This window comes from Galeopterus variegatus, unplaced genomic scaffold (genome assembly GCF_000696425.1).
Source record: "Galeopterus variegatus unplaced genomic scaffold, G_variegatus-3.0.2 Scaffold1571, whole genome shotgun sequence".
Lineage (NCBI taxonomy): Eukaryota > Metazoa > Chordata > Mammalia > Dermoptera > Cynocephalidae > Galeopterus > Galeopterus variegatus.
The window spans coordinates 33,693-39,004 of record NW_007727682.1 but is presented as its reverse complement, the minus strand read 5'-3'; positions in this window follow the sequence as shown (position 1 = coordinate 39,004).

Sequence of the window (5,312 nt, the reverse complement as noted above, 5' to 3'; positions counted from 1 at the left end):
CACTGAGGGTTGCGATCCGTTGCCGGTCACGAAAAAAGACAAAAAGGAAAAAAAAAATCAATAATAATTCCTAATAGATCTGCAACATAACCAGCGCCACTTTAGACAAGCCCAAGTACAAAATGGCACCGCCCACCTCCTCCCCTCCCCTCCCTGCTTCCCTTTAGGAGAAGCCTCCTGACTTAAACAGAAACCCCTTTTGCTTCTGCAAGGACGCAGTTCTCCACCCTGATCTGATCCACATTAGCATAATCCTTGATGGTATCAGCCAGCCCTTGGCTCACTATATAAGCTCTACCACCCTCACACCTGGTGCTGTCCCCTTTTCAGGGCAGCCCTGGGCTGCCTGCTACTTTGAGCACAGCCCAGCAGATTTTCTTCCTTTAATAAAGCTTGAATGGTACCCAGCATCTCGGCTCACTTTCTTTCAATTTCTTAATATAATGAAACATTACATATGTTTAAATTTCTCCAAGTCTCTCCCCCTCCCTCTTTCTTTCTTATAATTGATTTGTTTAGATCAAGATCTAAAAAAAATCAGGTCTTAAAAAATTCCAAATGTCCTATTCTAATACTTTTGAAAATGTAATAAAATGAAATTACTAGAAAAATGAAATAAAAAATACATACACAATACAAACCCCATTTTTAATTATTGGGTTTAACAGACCTAAAGTTACCTTGTCAAATTGCTGTGAAAGTGAAAGAGAGTAAGGCTAGGCCTGTGAACCAAACTGACTCCATTTTCCCTGCAGAGGACACTTTGTTACTTTTCCACTCCTCAGTCATGAGACCCCCTCAGGGCAAATGATTACCCCCTGGGCTGCCCTCACAAAATAGACTGACATAAGAGAGAAAACAGACATTTACTGAGTTGCAAAACCCCTCCCCAAGACTTGTTTACTATAATTGTAAAAAAGTCACATATTAACCTTTAGACCCCTTTAGGAATTCCCACCTGGGCCCGAAGCATCAAGGTGACTGCTACAATGACCCTCCTGGGGTGACAATGATGAACACCACTGCCTACTGAGCATGTGCTCATGACGCAACCAGGAAGAACAGAACGGACCACCTCCAGTGACGCTGCCCTGCCACCCCTTAAGTCCTTTCCCTATAAAAGACCCTGAACGGCTCGCCTCGGGGGGCTAGCTTTACTGTCACTACCCCCCTTATGCATAAGTCTATCTCCTCTTTTAATAAAGCATTGCTTGCTTTACTGTTGGGTACATTGTTCATTTCTATGACTTGGGAATCTGAGAGCCTAATTTAATCACTGGCAAAAATTGGAAAGCTTTGGGCACCGCAGAGGACTCCAGCTGCAAGAAGCAAGTGGCCACTGGGACTATTTTGCTCCCATGTCTCTGCTGCTGGTAGATCACTCCTGGAGTCCCCAGCCTAAATTCTGACAAGGAAATGCCTTATTCTCTTTAGCTTTCTCTGATTTTCTGAGCCCTCTTCTGTTTGGTTGGATTGTATCCACGTCTGTATAGATGCACCCTGGAGGGCTCCTGGCTAGGCTTTGTTTTTCTGATTTAAATCTAGTTAATACTTTTCTTCTTTATTCTGAAAACGGTAGGGAGAACTGCTTTTATCAATTACTGTTAATGGAATAGTTTGGCGCCACCGACTAGGACTAGGCTAAACTGGACCCCACTGCTCCTCTTTTCTCTTTGTTTGTTTGCTTGGTCAGACATTTAGTTGAGTACCAGTAATCTGAATAAACCTTCCAATCCTTGCATCAACTTTTGGACTTTCAGGTCATTTGTTTAAGGCGAGAGGGCAAGAAGAGCCTGGCCTGTCAGTAACAAAAGTTTCTAAACACTTACCCATTTTCTGTGCTCGCCTGGTTAAGGACTGATAACAAACACTTCAGCCACCTTCCCTGGCCTGGGACGGAACTTGGAGGAACACCGCCTGCCTGAGAGTATTGCCAAGAGCAAGCTCACGTCCCTGGACCTCCAGTCTCTGCCTCTCAGGTCAATATTCCGATTTGGGAGGGAGAACCTGATTGATGCAGACTATGACAGATGTCAGTGGGGACAGAGCCATAGAGTACATCCACCACTGTAGGAAGACATTGTCATCTGTGGCTGGCCAAACCTGTTGAACACTCCAGATAGTCTCCCACATTGTGACTATCACCTTCCTTATGCAGAACCTAGAAATCTGTATTTCCCAGCCCCTCTGGCTACTCACAGGGTTTAGGTTTATGGCCATTTATGTTTGAGATTTTGATGAAAAAGTGAGCTATGAAACCGAGGCGGGGCTCGGGGCAGTGATTTTGCAAATATGGGGATCCAGGAGCTCTGGGATTTGGTCCAGCTCCATCCCAGGCCAATTTAGTAGTGGGATCACCTAAAGCGTTTTTCTCTGCCTGTCTAATGTTTCCTGAGCTTCCTACTAATTCTTAATGCATCCCTTCCTCCTCAAGCTAGAATGGATTCCGTTGTCCTCATAAACCTTAACCAAGAAGGCCCACACCCCTGCATTTTGGGGGATGATGCCTGAGAAGGCAGAGTTGTGAGCTGAACATTTGTGGGGAGTTGTCTCGAGCAAAAATAACTACCTTGCTGGGATGCTGTAAAGATTAAATTACATGCACATGTGTAGACAACTGAGAACAGTTCCCGTCACATTGCAGGTGCTCAATCAACAGTTGTTGGAATAATGATAAAATGTTGGAGGGTGCTCCTTGGGTAGCTCTGAGATTTGGGTTGATGGTTTTTGTTGAAGCCTGTCTCCCTTACTGGAACCACAGACAGGCAGACTGTGTGTCCGAGGATCGGGAAGGTTAGGAAGTAGCCAGTAGGCTCACAAAAGTTGAGGAAAGCAGCCAGTCGGAATCCGAGCAGGTAAGGAAATGGCTAAGAAGCTTGCAGACGCCAGAGGGTGGAGCTGAGAGTGGTCAGAGCATCCATGCACTCTTGGAGCACTGTAAGGTGTCTCCCAGTGAGACAAAGGCCTATCAGCAGATGCCAGTCCCAGGGCGCAGGCACCCAGAGCCCTGGAGGGAAGAGGAAATGAAGAGAGGAACCTCAGACCACCCAGATTTGCAGCCATGGGTCTCCAGATTTCTTACTTTAAAAAGATCGTAACCTTCCCTATTAGCAAGGCATCTGTTCTGCAAGGGCCTGTTCAGGTCAGCATTTCAGAGAAGACTTTCCTTACCCAAATCCCTCTCTGCCTACAGCACAGTTCACTTCATACTGTCTTGAGATTAATGGAAAGTTCTGTTTCTCCCGCTGGACTGTCAGCGTCCCGAGAGCAGAAGCCAAGGCAGCTCCAGGGACCTTAGGGGCCGGGATACAGACCCGACTGCTGGTCTTCTAAATACGAGAGTGGGGTGGGGTGGGGGGAAGGCTGAATACAAAAGGATGGGTTAAAAGTCTGTATTAGACCCCGGCAGAATCCAACCCTGACCCCGGAAGAAAACAAGGCATTTCTTCTCTGGAGAAATGGAACCAGAGAGACACTGGACTTGAGGACACCAGGCACAGCAGAGGCAGGGGCTAGGCAAGGACTTGAAAATGGGATGATTAAATTAATGGATAAAATGGCCGAGTCCCCACTCAATAATCCCAGAGTGAGCTGCACCTGTTGACAAGCCTGCTCCTCCCCACAGAGCTTCCAATCAGCATAAAATTTTTTAAATTGTGAAATTATATACATGTACAGAGGAGAACATCCAGTATACCTGTATGGTTTCATGAGTAATGATAAAATGCACACTAGTGAACCCAGCACCAGGTTAAAGAACAGAACACTACACAGTCCCATGACAAGCCCCATGTCCCCTCTGTGTGGCATTCCATCCCCTAACCCTCATAACACCATCGGGACCTTTGTCTTATTCATCCTCTTGCTTTCTCTGTAGTTTTACTCCTGATATGTCTATTCCTTTCTAAGCTGCATATTGTTTTCTTATGAAACATGGAATAGCACGCTCAAGCCTCACTGTGTGAGGAGAGGGCAGTTTGCACTGTTAAATGGAAGCTCCTTGGAGACGAGAAGCTGAACACAGTCTGTTTCCAGCTTCCCTGAGAGTTCCCGAGAGGCCCTTGGAGAAATCACTGGGTAAGGTCTTTAGTGAACCTTGGAAACTCAGGGCCTTTGAGAAGCTGAACACAGTCTGCTTCCAGCTTCCCTGAGAGTTCCCAAGAGGCCCTTGGAGAAATCACTGGGTAAGGTCTTTAGTGAACCTTGGAAACTCAGGGCCTTCCACAGAGGGGGGATTTGTCTGGGCCATTTGTGGACCAGGGTGGATTTCCAGCAGAGATGTGGTCAGAGAGGACGGCTGCTCACTGTGGCCCATCTCCAGCTCCCCAGAGCAGGTCAGAGCCGGACACTTTGGTGGGGTGAAATGAGAGTCCTCAGCTGAACCCGTCTCCTGGAGGGGAGAGCAGGAACTTCATCAGCAGTGGGCAGGACCAGCCACACCTAGATAAAAGCTGGACCTGGGCCAGACACCCTGGCACCATCCTGTCCTTGGGTGGAACAGAGGGTGATGACAGTGGACATCACGGTAATGGTCGCCTTCGCCACGCCTGTCTCCAGTCGGGACTGATTGTCCTCTTCAGCAAGCGCTGACGCCCTGGCACCATCCTGTCCTTGGGTGGAACAGAGGGTGATGACAGTGGACATCACAGTAATGGTCGCCTTCGCCACGCCTGTCTCCAGTCGGGACTGATTGTCCTCTTCAGCAAGCGCCCTGCTGCCTTCCTGGGCTTTTCCTTTATCACCATCCTGGGTTACAGCTCATGGGTTGCCTTTCTTCTGGCTTAGAACTCTTGTTTCCTGGAATCCCTAACTTCCTCTTTCCAGACTTTGTCTCTTATTTGGTAGGGCACACCTTCAGTAGCTTTTGGAGAAAGGGTACATTTTGGGGGGACTTGCATGTCTGAAAATGTCTTTTTCTCTTCCCCAATTGATTGAGAGTTTGGCTGGGTTTATAAATGTAGATTGGAAATAATTTTCCTTGTAAAATTGCTTCGTTGTCTTCTTGCTTTTAAGGCTGCTGTTGAGTAGTTGAAAGCTATTCTGATTTGAATCCTGTTTCTACATATTCTATTTTTTTCCTCTCTGAAGCTTAACGAATTTGACAAATCTTCCCTTTTCCCCTGTGATTTGAAATCTCACGATGTGTCTTGGTGTGGGGCCATTTTTATCCAGTCTTTTGGGCACACGCAGGCCCTTTCTATCTGGAAACGTACATCCTTCAGTTCTGAGTAATTTTCTTAAATTGTTTCTTTATTGGTTCCTTCCTTTTGTTTTTTTCTGATCTCTCTGGAACACAGAAAGTGATCTGGATG